The sequence below is a fragment of the Grus americana genome, chromosome 6 (genome assembly GCF_028858705.1).
Source record: "Grus americana isolate bGruAme1 chromosome 6, bGruAme1.mat, whole genome shotgun sequence".
Lineage (NCBI taxonomy): Eukaryota > Metazoa > Chordata > Aves > Gruiformes > Gruidae > Grus > Grus americana.
The window spans coordinates 20,926,319-20,941,116 of NC_072857.1; the positions used below are offsets into that span (position 1 = coordinate 20,926,319).

General features: G+C 36.6%; 1 protein-coding gene across 8 annotated transcripts in view; it reads left to right on the top strand.

Annotated features, from left to right (window-relative positions):
- The window catches only part of CSRNP3 (cysteine and serine rich nuclear protein 3), a 108,067-nt gene that overhangs the window by 36,243 nt on the left and 57,026 nt on the right, over positions 1-14,798 (top strand). Inside the window, exon 2 of one of the 8 annotated variants that reach the window (XM_054830402.1) lies at positions 9,577-9,658. The exons of 6 other annotated variants lie outside the window; for them this stretch is intronic. The gene's annotated coding sequence lies outside the window, so the exon portion shown is untranslated. Of the gene's footprint in view, positions 1-9,571; positions 9,659-14,798 lie in introns of all 8 variants that reach the window. One more of the 8 variants, XM_054830400.1, reaches the window with a different exon arrangement.

Below are 14,798 nucleotides of genomic sequence, written 5' to 3' on the forward strand. Positions count from 1 at the left end.
GTTCCCTGAAGTCTGGGCTCCTACTGTGTGCCCAAGGCCACTCTGCTGTTCAGAAAAATCTAAAAAGATTCATATAAATTCTTCTCCCTCTTCTTTATCAATATATGTGCAGATTCATTGCTTCTCCAAGGGACTGCTGAGACACACAACAGCAATCTAAAAAATCCTCTATTATGCCATGAGCTCCAGTAATACCTGTCAGTACACAGTAATTCTTTGTGGTAGTGGAATGTAATACTATAACAGTATTTTATAAGCTGCATGTAGATTAAGACCATTGTTAATAATTAATACTCAACATTTTACATTAATCTTTATATTTCTTTTCCTGTGGTAGCATGTTTTGTTCAAAAATAAATGTTGGGCATATCCAAATCAGTTAAATGATTACAGTAGCATTATATTGCTTTTCATTTCCTCAATGGCATCCATGGAAATGAATGTGCCTTTTTCAATAAAGATAGATAGAGATCTGTGTGCATGTGTACACGTGTGCATATATTTATAGTTTGAAAAAAGCATAACTATAGATGTGTATATATATGTAACTTGAAAAAGCATATATATGTGTTTATGTAAATATATATGTATGAGTACAGTAAATGTGGTAATGGCATAGGGAAATGTTGAATGATATTTTAAATGTAAACCTTGTGACAGAATACCATAGAACTGAAGAGTGAGAAGCTACAGGGTTTTATACATATTGTTGACTAAGGTCCCAATCACAGTAACTGAAGAAATATATCCCCCTCTCTTCCTCTAATGTTTACGAATTTGTGTGAATCAGGCACTTGTTTTCTAGTAAGAAGCCTGCACAACATATGCAGGATACAAATTCATTCATGCCCTTCTTGTTAAGGAGAGGCGATTTGTGGTTGTTTCCTCATTCCTTGAAGAAAGTTTACTATTTCACTCATGCATTGTTTGCTAGTCGTTTTACTAGAATCAGGATTTCACTTTTAAATCAGAACTTCTTTCCTAACCATGAGTTTAGAAAATTGACAGGTGAATTTGTGCTGGCCCAAACTTTGCCTCAGGTGCAAGTGGAAAGTTTCTCTAATTCATGTCAGTTAACCTTCTGTGGATTACTGAAACACCTTACAGACTACCCATGCACATCCCTGCCACTAAATATAATTCTTAAGCAAGGTGATGGAGAGTGTCAGTGAAGTTGTTTAACAGGTCTGGAAACTGCTAGATGGAATCATAATAAAAGTTTTATAATTAAGATAATTCTAGGAAAGCATAGGGAACACCAGTACTTGTTTGCTCTCTGTTCAAAATATATGCACCTAATTATTTGAAAGAATAAGTTAAAGCTGCAGAGTGGAAATATGTCTTAAGGAAACTAGCTGAAAACAAAAAAAAGTCCCTTAAATTTCTCCATAAAACTCAATTGAAGGCTTCTGAGAGGTTTGTTTTGGGTGGGGTTTTTTTTTAAAGATCTGACTACTTCGACATTCACATTGCTGCTTTTCTTATTATTCATGGTTAAGCCACTCAGTTTGCTTACCCACAGTGAGGCCAGCCCAACAATATTCCTGTATATTATGATTATTTTCTTTTCACCAGGATGGTCTCTGCTTAAAGGGCAAATGGTTGCAGTAAGCCAGTGCTGTCAGTAATTACAAAGTGTCAAGTGGTTCCAGTAAAAGGCAGGAAGAGCTCTGGTGTGTGGAGTTGGTCTGTGATTTGGCTCTGGGAGATGGAGAGTGGAAGGCTCTTAGACCTTTGTTAGTCCAGAGCAGAGTTTTATTTTACTGAGTTTCATGTTGTAGGGAAAGAACCTGAAATAACATTTGGCATTGAGCTGGACCACCTTGGGTTGGCCCGCAGATCATAATTCTTTCTCTGAACAGCATATGTAAGAGACAGAAACTAATGGCAATGTAGATTTTAAAAGTGATTTGCCTCAGCTTAAAATGCCAAAAATAGGATCTCGGGAATGCTGAGAACACTGACCAAAAGTCCCTCCAAGGTATTTCAGATGTGTAATTAAGAAATTCAGTCCCCTTAAGCAGAGGCTTGTACTGAATGTTCTGGTGAGACTCTGTCTGCTGTTAATGTAGCCAATGTGTAGAGCAGGAGTAATAAATACAATTACTGTCCAGACTCTGACTGGATTATTAAAAACAATTATCATACCTTTTGTTATAAGATTCTTTGTTAGATTTGGAGAACTGCTTGACTCCCTAGTTAAATTCACTGAAGCATTTCCAGCATGAAAACCTGAGCCAACACACATTCTCCGTTATCCTGTTGTTATGTCATGACTGACTTCAGTTTTTACAGTTTCTATGACAACCGTGATTTTTGATTGGTAAAGAATAAAGTGCTAAAAGATTTTTCTGGGGGGACTGTACAGTATTTTTCCATCAAAGGAGTAGAGTGAAAACATCAAGATGCTTTTTGCTAATCAGTATCGTAATTGAATTGCTGCCTAAAAGTGGATACCTGTTTGTGGCAGACTCCACATACACTAATTTTTCAGATAGAACAGATGAGAAAATAGGCCTATTACAGTTGCCAAATAACTTTCTGGAAAATTAATGATAATTTATACTTAGAATTTAAGATGATATTCTTTTTCAAATTGTGTAGATATTCACATTCCTATATTAACCCTTAAAGAAATGTACTTATCAAGACATGGCTCAAAGCAACACACTAGGTTGTTTTCTGAGATTCTTTGGCAATTTTTGCAAGTCTTGCAAGTCATCAGCAAAATGGTACTTTGGAATTAATGATGGAATTTCATCAGGTGGGAGACAAAAAAAAAGAGTAATAAGAACATGACTTACTGGATTATAATAGAACCTCTGTCAGAGGAGTCAGAATGCACAAGTGAACAATTAGTGGTCAATGGGGAAATACAGAGACGAGTTTACGAAGAGCTGATCAGGGTTGGGAAGATGGCTTGTTGACTATGTCATGTATGAAGGAAAAGAGAGAAGGACATTCCCTGAGACAAGAGAAGCTTGACAAGCAGCAGGGTGTTTATCAGTAAGAGCAAGAAAGCAGTGGTAACAGATTTTACTTGGTAAATATGTCAGTTTGCAGAAAGGGCTACAGATTGGCTGGCTCATAACTGGGAAAAAGAGGGAGGGCTAATGAACAGAATGAGAATGAGCCAGCTTATCAAGATCAAAGGAATTTAATGCTCCAGCAGTTTGCAAATTCTTAGTCAGTGAACGTGACTCATCTTCTTTCACTACATTGATGTGTGCAGAACATATTTCAAAAACACATTAGAAAATTACTGGGATATGTTGATTGGGATTCTATAGCACTTCTGGATCTGTTCTGTGTTTATTAGAGAAAAGCACCTTGCACTAAGAATGTATGTATAAATTCTGGTCCATCTTTTGGGAGTATGTAGTATGGGTGGGTCTGGAGCCATCTTTTGCAGGCAAAGTTGAGATCCCTAGTTCAGAATGATGCTAACAGGATGTATTTGCTGATCAGCTTTTGTCTCTGAGATTTGCTAAATATTAAACATGGTGGTTGGATTTTGTCCTTGATTTGTGATGCACAATAAAAATTAGATTCACAGTTGGAGTAGTATACCAGATCAAGTCTTAGCTACTAGTTTTAGACTTTTTATAGCAGTTGATGTCTCCAGATGCTATTACAACATGCAAAATAATTTTAATGACTTTACAGTCTAATTTATAGAATGTAAAGATTCTTTTTTCTCACCTGTGACGTGTACATGCAATTTTGGAAACACAAACTCATTGTGACCATGACTTTCTTAAGAAAGAGGAATGTATCTAAGCCTACAGCCTTTAAAATACTTTCAGAAGTTTTTCTTTTCAGCTAACTTCTAGCTTAGATTTGAATTAGACTTACCCAATGTCCTTTTCTGGAGAAACCATAAGGTGGGGATGTAGGTGGGCTTTATTTTAGTGAAGACTTGCTCCATGGTCTTTGGTAAATAATATCAGAATTTGAAAATGTGTTTCTAAGGGTCTGAGATTCTTAGATGTCTTGGGTACTGAAAGCAGCTGTCCTGCTTTCCAGGTGTGAAGAATCACTATGACATTCGGATACCAATGAAAGCTGTGGGTGCCCGATACCGTTACAGTAGCCTGTGTAGAGAAATCGTTCATGAATCAAATCACGAAGGAGGGAGAAATGGATTTTTCTGTTACCAGTTTATAACTTCTAATCATTTTTGTCTGAAAAAATTTCTTCATGCTTGCTTTCTCAAGACTGCTCTATCCTAACATTAGCTTTTATTCCTAGTGAGAATCCCAGTGGCCCTTCAGCAGTTTTCTTTGAATTTGCTTTCTGGGCTCTTACAAAGCAAATGAAGCTTCAGAAGGACTCTTACAATATCCTCTCTTCTTATCTAGCACCATGTTTTGTTCCATATGTTTAGTAGACATTCTGCATTTTATACTGGTTTACAGCATTTACTACCAGTCTTTGGAGATAACTTTAAAGATGTTTTTTGAAACTTAAAGCCAAGTTAAAATTAGTGCTTTTAACAAATTAAATTGTCTTATTGTCTATTACTGTAAACTTTATAACTAATTTCATTATGTAGCACCCTCAGTACATGAGCCATTGGGTAGTGTTTTCTCCTTGCTGAACGCTGCTCTGCTGGTCTTTGGTCACACAAGTAATTGATGTTAACTTCCCTCAGTCGTGCCTACTGCTACACCACGACAGCATCATAGAGGCACAGTTTCTACTGGTAGTGGATCTTCTTTTAGAGGTTCCTTCCATCTAGTGACTTGTTCCTGCTCAAAGGGGGTTTTTTTCTCTATCAGTTGATACAGCTTCCAAATCAGTTGTGTGACTATGCTGTAAGAGATCTTAAGTCTCTAGCAGTGAGATGGGAACAGCTTTCTGTGGGGTTTTTGTTTGTTTTGGTTTGGTTTTGTTTGGCTGGGTTTTTTTGGGGTTTTTTTGTTTTTTTTTTTTAATAGACTAGCAGTTGTGCTTGCAAAGCAGAATTAACAAGCAGATGAACTTAGGAGTTTTATCTTTTCTTGGTGCTTCATGATGAAACTCTGTTCTAATGCTCACAAGATGCAACTATATCTTCTTTGTGTTTTCAGTATTATCAGCCTTTGGTGATCAAGAGTTTTATATTCTGATTTTTATTATGTCATTTGTATTGTACTAGGGCTTTTTGGCTGTATTAGGCCGAGACTTGGACCTGCTTAAGATGAAGGCCTATACCTGCATACAGAAAATAGGGGCAGACTTTCTCAGATACTTTACAGTCTTAGACAGCAAGCCCATAGAGTAAACGGAGATTTGTAGAGTGGAATGGATCCATGGAAATTACTGACCTGTGAGCCAAAAAATAAAGAACTATGAAACATCAGGGAAAAAGAAAAGTATTCTGCCTTCTGGAGGCTATATTGGCTTCTTGCTTTCTTCTTCCTCTGTAGACTGGCTTCATCTCCCACATGTATTATAGTCTTGCTCTTCGCTGAGATGGCCTGGTGCTCATGGCAGTCCACTGATGTGCACTAAGCATGAAGTGTATTGAAGATCCTGATCCTTACAGAAATATAGATAAACCAAGTATCAATCCCCCCCAAAATACTGTAATGACATTTCCAGCAACTCCAGTTAGGAGAATATATACGAACTACTATTTCTCTGGAATTTGCTAGTTCAGTTAAGTAAAAACAGTTAGACGGATTGTTTGATTTTTGCTAAAGCTGTGATGGAAACCAGGCAGCTTTCTCAAAGTTTCTCTGTTCTATGACAGCTTGTCTGGCTTCTCAGCAATCTTGCTGTGGTGTCTTGTGTTCATCTATCAGTGGCTTTGAGCTTGCAAGAGTTTAAAGCAAGTGAAGGGATATGATTTTTCCTTGTTGTTATTCCACACTATTGATAATCATACTTTTCTAAATATGTCGCATTTTTGGTGTTTTGATTGTGTATGTGAATACTGATGCTATCCTACCGCAGTGTATTTGTAGCACTAATAGCATTAAGGTGTGTGGGTAGCATCCAGAACTCAAAGCTTATATTTCAGAATTTTCATAATACCTGTAAATAGACAAGTAGCTGGTTTAGTCTGAACTCACATAATAGTGAAATGACTCTGTTTGAATGGGGAAAACCAGTTAGCACTTGTCAAGGACATTGACTCGTCCTGTTATTTCCCAGTTCACTATCAAAGCCAATTAGAGTTTTTTGTAACATGGAGTCTTTTGTATTTTAAGGAATTCATCATCAACTACATATGCCCCAGAGTAACAGTGGTGAGAAAGGGATTTTCACCATCAGACTGACTGAAGACTATACCGCTTCCTCCCAAGTGAGGCTTTGACTGTTATTATCTGTGGCTCCAGCCTTGTTACATGACTGGGTTTCACTGTGCGCTTGTGTGCAAAATAATAATGTGCCAACCCATTAACTCCCACTTGCAATGAATGTACTGAATACAACATCACAGAACTTGCTGTGTGTTTATCAAAGACAGCTTTACCTAATGTGCTTACTGAACTTCTGTATTACTGATGTTTAGTGGGTTGCTCTGTATATATATCTTTCTTATTTGCAACTTCTCTTGTGAAGTTTTTTGTCTCCATTTTGGAGACTCTAGGCTTGAGAAACAAAGAGTAGAGTTTTAGTACTGAAAATTAGTTCTTGTTTTTCTAACTGGTTAGCCGAGTAGTTTATCTACAGAAGGTAGGGTATACTTTTGAAAATGTTAAAGAAGGGGTTATGTTTGGAAGTAAACTAATGGCAATTTCAAGCACTTCTTTAGCTTTTTCTTATTTTAACTGAGGCATGGCTGTATTTGTACATTACCTGCTAGCAAAGAAAGCAGCCACAGGCAGTGGTCATCTGTAGAGCTATAGTTCAGCAGTGGTTACTATGGAAACTGTATGTGACCTACATTTTACCAAAAAGTGATAAAGTTTCTGTGATATTTTTTTTTAATGAAGCACACTTACTGATTTCTACTACTGTTTTTCTATCTTTTATACATTGTTTTACTCAAGTAGTATTCTTAGTTTTGAGTGAATAGTGTGGAATGGACACAAAAATCTTGGAGCAGAGATACCATTTCATTGTTACACTACTATTTAAAATTAGTAGAAATTGTTACCTTTGCTGTCATGTCTTAATTGTATGTTCTTGGGAAGAAGGTAACACTATTTAATTAATTACAGTGAGCATTATAATAATGTATTAGTTACATAACAGTGTATGGTCTGTAATGGCTTGCAGTAGAAAGAGTCATTCTTGTCAGTTTATCCATTTGACTAACATTACAAGTCAGTAGGCTACAGTATGAATAAAGTTACTCGAACTGTTGGACTTCGAGTAAGCATCAAAAATGCTTCTGGCTTTAGTAAATTCAGCTGCTTGTTGCCTTTAAGGAAGTGAGAATTTTCTTAAACAAGAATATTCTGCAGACATTGTTAGAGAAAAGAGCAGCCAGAAGAGAGGACAATGCATGACATTGGAAATAAAGCTTGAGTTGGCATTTTAAATACACATTTCTGACAGTGAGATTAACACAGAAGGGTAAGCGTTGGGCTAGAGCACGTGCCTAATGAAGTAATTAAATGTTGTAATTTGTCTAGAACTTTGGCTTGCAGGTGAGCCAGGCCTGGATTTTCAGAAAATTTTGTTAAAACAGGTTCTCAGAGAAAGGCTTTACATTTAAAGTTTTTTCTTATTCAGGTGGCTTTTGTATTTAGATAAAAACCCTCTTCTACTTTTAATTGTTTATTGTACATTGTAGTGTGAAAGAATCTTTAGTTTCACAGAAAGTAAGGACAGAGAAAAGCTAAAATATAGACTTGTTTGGAACCAAATATATTTTCCCCCACTACTTTATGGACCACTGCTAATTACTGGAAACTCTGTCATAGCCATCGGAGTCTATCATGACATTTGGTGGGACTGTACAAATCTATATCTACCCATATTTGCAGTCCTTTCTCACTATTCACATGTACAAGATCATATGCATCCTGCAGCTGATAATGGAACCACCTCCTGATTTCTCCTGTATTTCCCACTTTCTGTGCTCTGCCCATGCATCTTTTGTAGCCCTGTTTATTGCTCTGTAGTTGTACAACCTGCTCGGTTTGATCTATACTGTGTGGCATGCTACACTCTGTCACTTCAGTCATGTGTCATTAGATTAGCTGCCAACTCATTTGTTTGCATACCTCAAAAAATAAAACATTTTTTGTTTACCTGCTTTCTTGCTCCAGAAAGCTTGAGTTGTATGCACTGTGTCCATCTGCCCACACTGTGATGCATGCAAATAGCAGCCGTAGTATTGGCAAGAAATATTAATAACTTGTGTGAAACAGCCAACGCTAAATGCTTCTGGGAGTTGATCTAGTTTGCCTTTATGATGCACACTTTAATTATCACCTAAACTTCCTGTATCATGATAAAAATTTTTGTTTTTCCAAATTATTTTGATCATAAAAAAATCTTAAACGTGCCTTAAGTAGAGAATGGCGCAGTAGCAAGCTTTGCACCACTGATGCTTGAGATCATAGCAAAGAGTGCGTAGGAGGTGTATGCCCAGAGAGTCATGGCCTGTGCTGAAGGAGGATATGAAAATCACCAGAGATGTAACTGAAGTCTGTACCAAAGCTTCTTCGTAATTGTGTCATTCTGAACTAGTTGTGAGCCCAAAATACCTTCTAGGCACGCTTGAAGTGTGTGTCTACTGCTTCTGGCCATAAGCCTGTCTCCAGCTGTGCTCAGTCTTCAGTGCCACAGAAGAAGGTGAAAAATGATCAAACTGTAGAAACCAGATTCTACATTCAGAAATGTTGAAATTAATATTCCTTTATGATCCTCTGCAAGTTGAACTGAAATACTGAACCAAGATAAGATTCTGATGTTATTTTAAAGCAGGATCACAAGTGTTAGGGGCCAGAATGGGAAGTGACCCAAACAGGCAACTGTAATGGCAAAGCCAGAACTGTCACTGGCTTGTGCCACTAGTCCCTTCTCCCTTTAGCACAGCCATGTCCGCAAGTGTGCAGTATGGATCAATTTTTTTTTTTTTTTCAAAAATGATATCCAAAAATGTCTATTAGAGTTCAAACCTTCCTTTAAGGACTTCCAACAGATGGCAAGTCTGTCACCTGCCTTGGTAAGCAGGATTAATGTTTAATTGTCCTTGCTGTTACTGAATTTTGTTCTGTTCAGTGAAATACGGGGAGGTTTTCAGACTCCCTGATGTGTCAGAGTAGAAGTAGCTTGTGTATCAGAAACCAAATGTGGATACTGGCTATGTGCTTAAAAGTTGTATGATCATTTATATTAAAAAGTCAGGTCCGCTCTTCCAAAATATAAAATATTTTATAAGTTAGTCAATAATTGTTTGCAATAATTAAATATTTTGGTAAAATAACTTCTGTGGCTTACTCATACATGTGACACATATGCTGTTCTGGCTTTTTTTTTCCCTAATTGGTTTCATTGCAAACAAACTGAATTTTCTGTTTATTCTGTGAGTGTGCATAAGGCATCGCTAATACTTTGATAGAAATTCTAAAAGTTTGTTGGTACCATTTTAACAGTAATGAGACATGAATTTCATTTTTTTAAGGACAGATTAAGGAAATGTCTACAGACTGAAAACATGATTTCAGAGGTCTAAAAATCTCCTGAGAGAAACTGGCGTTGAGATCACAAGGTCAGTAGTACAGTAGCAGTTATTCACGTGCATATATCTATAAAACTATACAGGCCCAATTTCAATTTTGTACCATTTGATGGTACGAAACCTGATGTTATATTTTACATCTCTGCAGAGATTTTTATTAGCAATTTTGGAAAAACATTAGTAAAAAATTCCAATTTCCAGCTGCAACTTCATGTTTAAAAATGCTTAAAATTGATGCTAAAAGCTATTGGATTCGTATACATGAGCAGCTTCCAATGTAATTAGATTTATAGAGGAAAAATGTTCTTAACTTGTTGCCTGTGTTTGTAAATGAATTAATTATTGCATATTTGCATCTTTCTTCACTTGCTAGCAAAAGTACAAGCTGTTTAATATTTTGGAAAAGGAAACACGAAGTTATCTGAAGAGGTGCTTTCAAAGCTTGTATTTTAATTTGTTACATCATGATGTGATTTATTTTTTCCAAAGACTAGAAGTAATGGATATGATTTATTCAGCCACAAAGAGCTAGCCAACACATCTCAAGTAGTAAATGTGTTCAGAGAACTGTGTGTAATCAGTATAATATTTTAATAACATCACAAAGTAATTTAAAATGCTTGATAAATAGCAAGAAAATTATGATAGCATCTTCTCTTGGATAACGTGTTCATAATTTGTAAGCTTTGCTCAGATACTGGAAAATGTGTATAATTGTTATCCTTTAGGTGTTTGTTATTAGAATGTTATTTTTAAATGCTTCATGAACTGATGAAGAAGAAAAAATCAGAAAGCATGAGTGTAGCTAACTCTTATCCTGAGGGGTCTGTTTGGATTATGGGCTAACCATAATATGAATGCAGACATTAAACGTGGCTTTTCATGAATGACTGTGGGTCTATAATGTAGTAGTATGCTGCTTATGTACAGCATCATGTGGACATGCACGTGTAGGGCCAATAGTCCATGACCACAGGTTTACTGATCTCCTTTTCCTATTTACCTTGTTGAACGTGTCTCTAGCCTGACTCAAATGAACTTTTTATATAATTTCTTTTTACCTTACCTGGATTATTCTTATCACATATTACTGAAGGCAGTTGGCGGTTGATTCTTTCAGTAGTTTAAGCCTTATATTATCTTGTGTCTGATTTTGATTATCTGATGAGTTTCTACAGTGAAGAGGAGGATGCATCCTGCTTAATAAGGCTCCCTTGGCCCAACTTTCCTCATCTTTAGTGCATAAGCGAAGATGAATTCATTAGAATTTTTGCATAATATTAATTTAAGAAAGAATAACACTTTCGATACTGAAATATTTTTCTTTTGCTATACTTAAGTGATGTGAAGTATATTCTTCTTATTTGTTTGCTTAGCATGCAGTAAGGTGGAACTATAATAAAAAAACCCACCACCCCAAACCCAAACAAAAACCCACCCTAGAAAACAGTACTGCTGACTTAAGAGGTGCTCCAGTAAGTTAGATTGGTAAATGCTGCAGGAAAACTTTCCAAATGGTCCTTGGTGTTACCATGGTTCCACTGCTGAGTGCAATTAAAAATGTGATTTAGAAAGGTAATAGACCAATATTCCTTTAGTGGCTGCATCAGAGAGGGGGGGTTGTGGGGAGTTTTCAAGGACCAAGTAATTTACAGTAAGGCAACCTGAATAGCTCACTGTTAATTTGTGCCCTTCTCTAGACAGGATACATATATGCAAAATTCTGAGAAAATATTCAGAAGTGTTGTGTTTGTGAATTATGCGTTGAGTTATGGTATATAAATAAATGTTGCAACATAAGTCTTAATCATGCAGTCATTACTGAAGAAAAACCTGTGAAAAGGAGGCTTAGTATCTAAATATGCTGTATGTGTAACACTTTTCAGGGTTCTGGTGGCTTTTTTCCCTTACCCCTTGGCTTCATTTAACTCTTAATGGATTTAGAGATCAGAGGAGGCTTGACTAGGGCTCACTAGCAGTAACAAACCTGTAAAAAGGTTTGGCAATTAATAGATAGGCAAACATATATAATCCTTTGCATTGTTCCTCCAGACCATAACACTGGCAATCACCAAAACCAATGCATTATGTTGTGTTCTGTCAAAAAAACCTGTAACGTAATTTTATATTAATTTTAATTCAAATCCTTAATATTTTATATAAAATGAAAAATATGTTAGAATTTCATAAAAGTACATGATTTAGGGATCTAAGCCTCATTTTTAATAGAATGAAGGCTTGGCAAGTTCACAAGAAGAAAGTTGTGTACTCGTATCAAATTTCTGCAAAATAACGTTGTGTCACATTTTTCAGTTATTTGGTAAGAGTAATATTTTAGAGCTCAAAGGTACTATAAAGGAACCAGCGTCTAACATAACCTCAGTTTACTAGATAGTACTTGCCCTGATCTTGCTTATCATAGTTTAGCATTTATTATTTTGTTGAAAATGGAAATTTGAAAAAAAATAATAAAATAGTCCTGCAGGGCAACCTAGACCAAATGCAGACAGTGGAATTGTTCGTGAAATGCAGTTGCATGTGATAGGTAGGCCCTATGTTACCATTTTATGTGGAAAATCTGCATTGCAGAGCCAGTGAGTTGAACTTTTGGAGTCACTTGCAGAACATCTACAAACAAGAAATATTGTTACCTGCTTTTGTCCAGGTAATATCCAGGAGAGCCTTTCACTCACTGCCAAATCTGTGGATAAAGGACCTTAAGCAGCCCCCGCAGAGGAGCCCCCAATTCCTCTAGCAGTCTGGACTTCCTGCCTGCTAGTAACATACAGCCACTGGGTATAGGAGTTTCTGTTCTCAGTTCATCACCATGGACAAACATTTAGATGACAGCTTTCTCCCTTCTGTTTTTCTAATTCTCACAATAATGCATGTGAGAGGAGAGCGTGTGATTCTTGGCTTATCATGTAATTTGATAAGAATCTTAGACTTGTTTAAAAATTGCCTTTTTAATCAGCAAAATGCTTCATTTATTTCAGTAAGCATTCAGTCAGATTTCCGGAATTAATTTCTTAGATGCCTAAAAGTTACCGAACTTCCAAAACTTGTTGATAGAAATTTACCTAAAAGTCTGAGTCATCATCAGATACTGGAAGACAGTTACTGCTTACTACTAATTCCTGGTTATATCTGCTATCGTAATCCTGCAGTGTGAAGCCAAGCTTTTGTCATATTGTTCTGATTTGAGGCATGGAGGAAGCATGAGAGTTCCCACCCCCTCTCCACTTTTCCCTGTGGTACTTGGAATTAGGTTTCTGGACTATATAAGGCATCAGTTGAAAGAGGTTTCCTTTTCCACGCTTTATTTAGTAAATAACATAAGTAACCTATCTAATACATGAGATAATAGCATAAATAAATAATATGATAACAGAAGTTACGTATTTTTTGGAAGCTTTTTCTCCTTGCCTTTCCTTTTGTGAAGGGGAATTTTGTTCTCTGTGCTTTTTAAATAGCAGGTTAACTGCTGTAGCTAATTCACAGGAATAAGGAAATTCCAAAACAAGGACAAGCTGGGAAAATTAATAATTTAACCTCAGGTAGGTGAGATCTGCACAGAATTACAATGAAAATTTTTTTGCAAAAGCTTTTGTGTTAACCAGTTAAGTTTAAAGTAGCTGTAGAAGTGCTTATTCTGCAGTTTTTTCATGACGGACTACATACAGTCTGTCAGTTCAAGTGTCTTGTCGCTTCTGTGCCATCTTCCTCAGGCAGCAAGTAACCTATCTTTTCCACACTTTGTGCACACCCCCTCTACACCCCCCCCTTCCCATACAGTATCACCACTTAATTTCTCCCTGTGGATTAGCCCTCCTCAGAATTGTTGGCAGTCATCACAGCCTCAAAAGAGCAAGTGTACTAAGGTATACAGTTTGATGCATCAAGCAAAGCCGGTTTTCCATTTCTGGAGTGGTTTCCCTTCTCTGTATCTTACTGGATTTAAATTTCTCTTTCAGTTATAGGACAGACAAATGACAGAAACTTGTGTATACTTGTAAGATAACAAATACAATTTTGATGAAATGGGGTTTTTCTCTACCATACATAAGAGGGAGTAATTGCTAGCTGATAAGTTCTGCTTTTGATTTTTTTTATTTATTTTTTCTTTCCATGTCCAAACACAAGGTTCCTGTCCACCATTTATCTCTACACTCCACACTCTCGCTAACAACAAATGAAAAAAACCTCCAAAAAACCCTGCAAAACCAAAATATAACAAACAAACCCCAAAACAAAACTCAAACCATCTACAACTCTTGAAATGACTCTGCATTTACAAGGTCTGAATGGTGATGGGGATGAAAAAATGTACATATTCAACTCTCAATCCACTGTTTTAAATGATGGAGGAGCGGAGAGACAGCATAAATCACTAATCTAATTGTGCTGGACCAGCTGCCCAGATATAGCAACTGTGAAATCTGTAGTAGAAACCTGATTAAGTTTTTCAACCACTGTGTCATCTAACTTAGCTCTATGTGCTTTATCACAGTATCTGGATCCAGTGGCTGCTTTAAGACATTTTAGCTGGTGGGGATAAACCCCAGTGAGAGTTACTGCACAAATGGAGTATACATATCCTCTTCAGTGATGCTGGTTTGGTGCTAGCATGTGTACTCAGCACAGGAGAGATGTAAGACGTGCAGAGATTTACCAACAGCTACAAATTTTTGAAGGGGATGATCCCCACTATCACAAATGCAAGTTTTCCCATGCCAGGATCTATAAAACTGCAGGACAACTGAGCAGAGGATATTTCAGGAACAAATGGCATAGTCTTATTTTTAAAAAGGACATAATTTAATTTTATGTGACAATGCCTGCATTTTAATTCATAGCATAATAAAGCCTGAACCCTTTGGCTGAGGTCAGGTCTGCCTACTAGTGTCTTCTTTTAGGAGTAGTTAAGCATATAAAGAAAATTTCTTCTCTTAAACATTTTCTAGTGGTTCAGTACAAGAGTGTTTAACCAGAAATCATAATATGTGGTAACTTGGAAGATTTATGGGAAGATTTGTGTGACTGTCATTTCCCTCATAGCACTTTTCTCCCTAGAAGTTAGGAACATGGAATAAAAAGGCATGTATCCTCTGTTCCAGCTTGGAAAACAACTGCTGTAAAATTTCTCTTGTAACACTAGGGGCTTGTATTG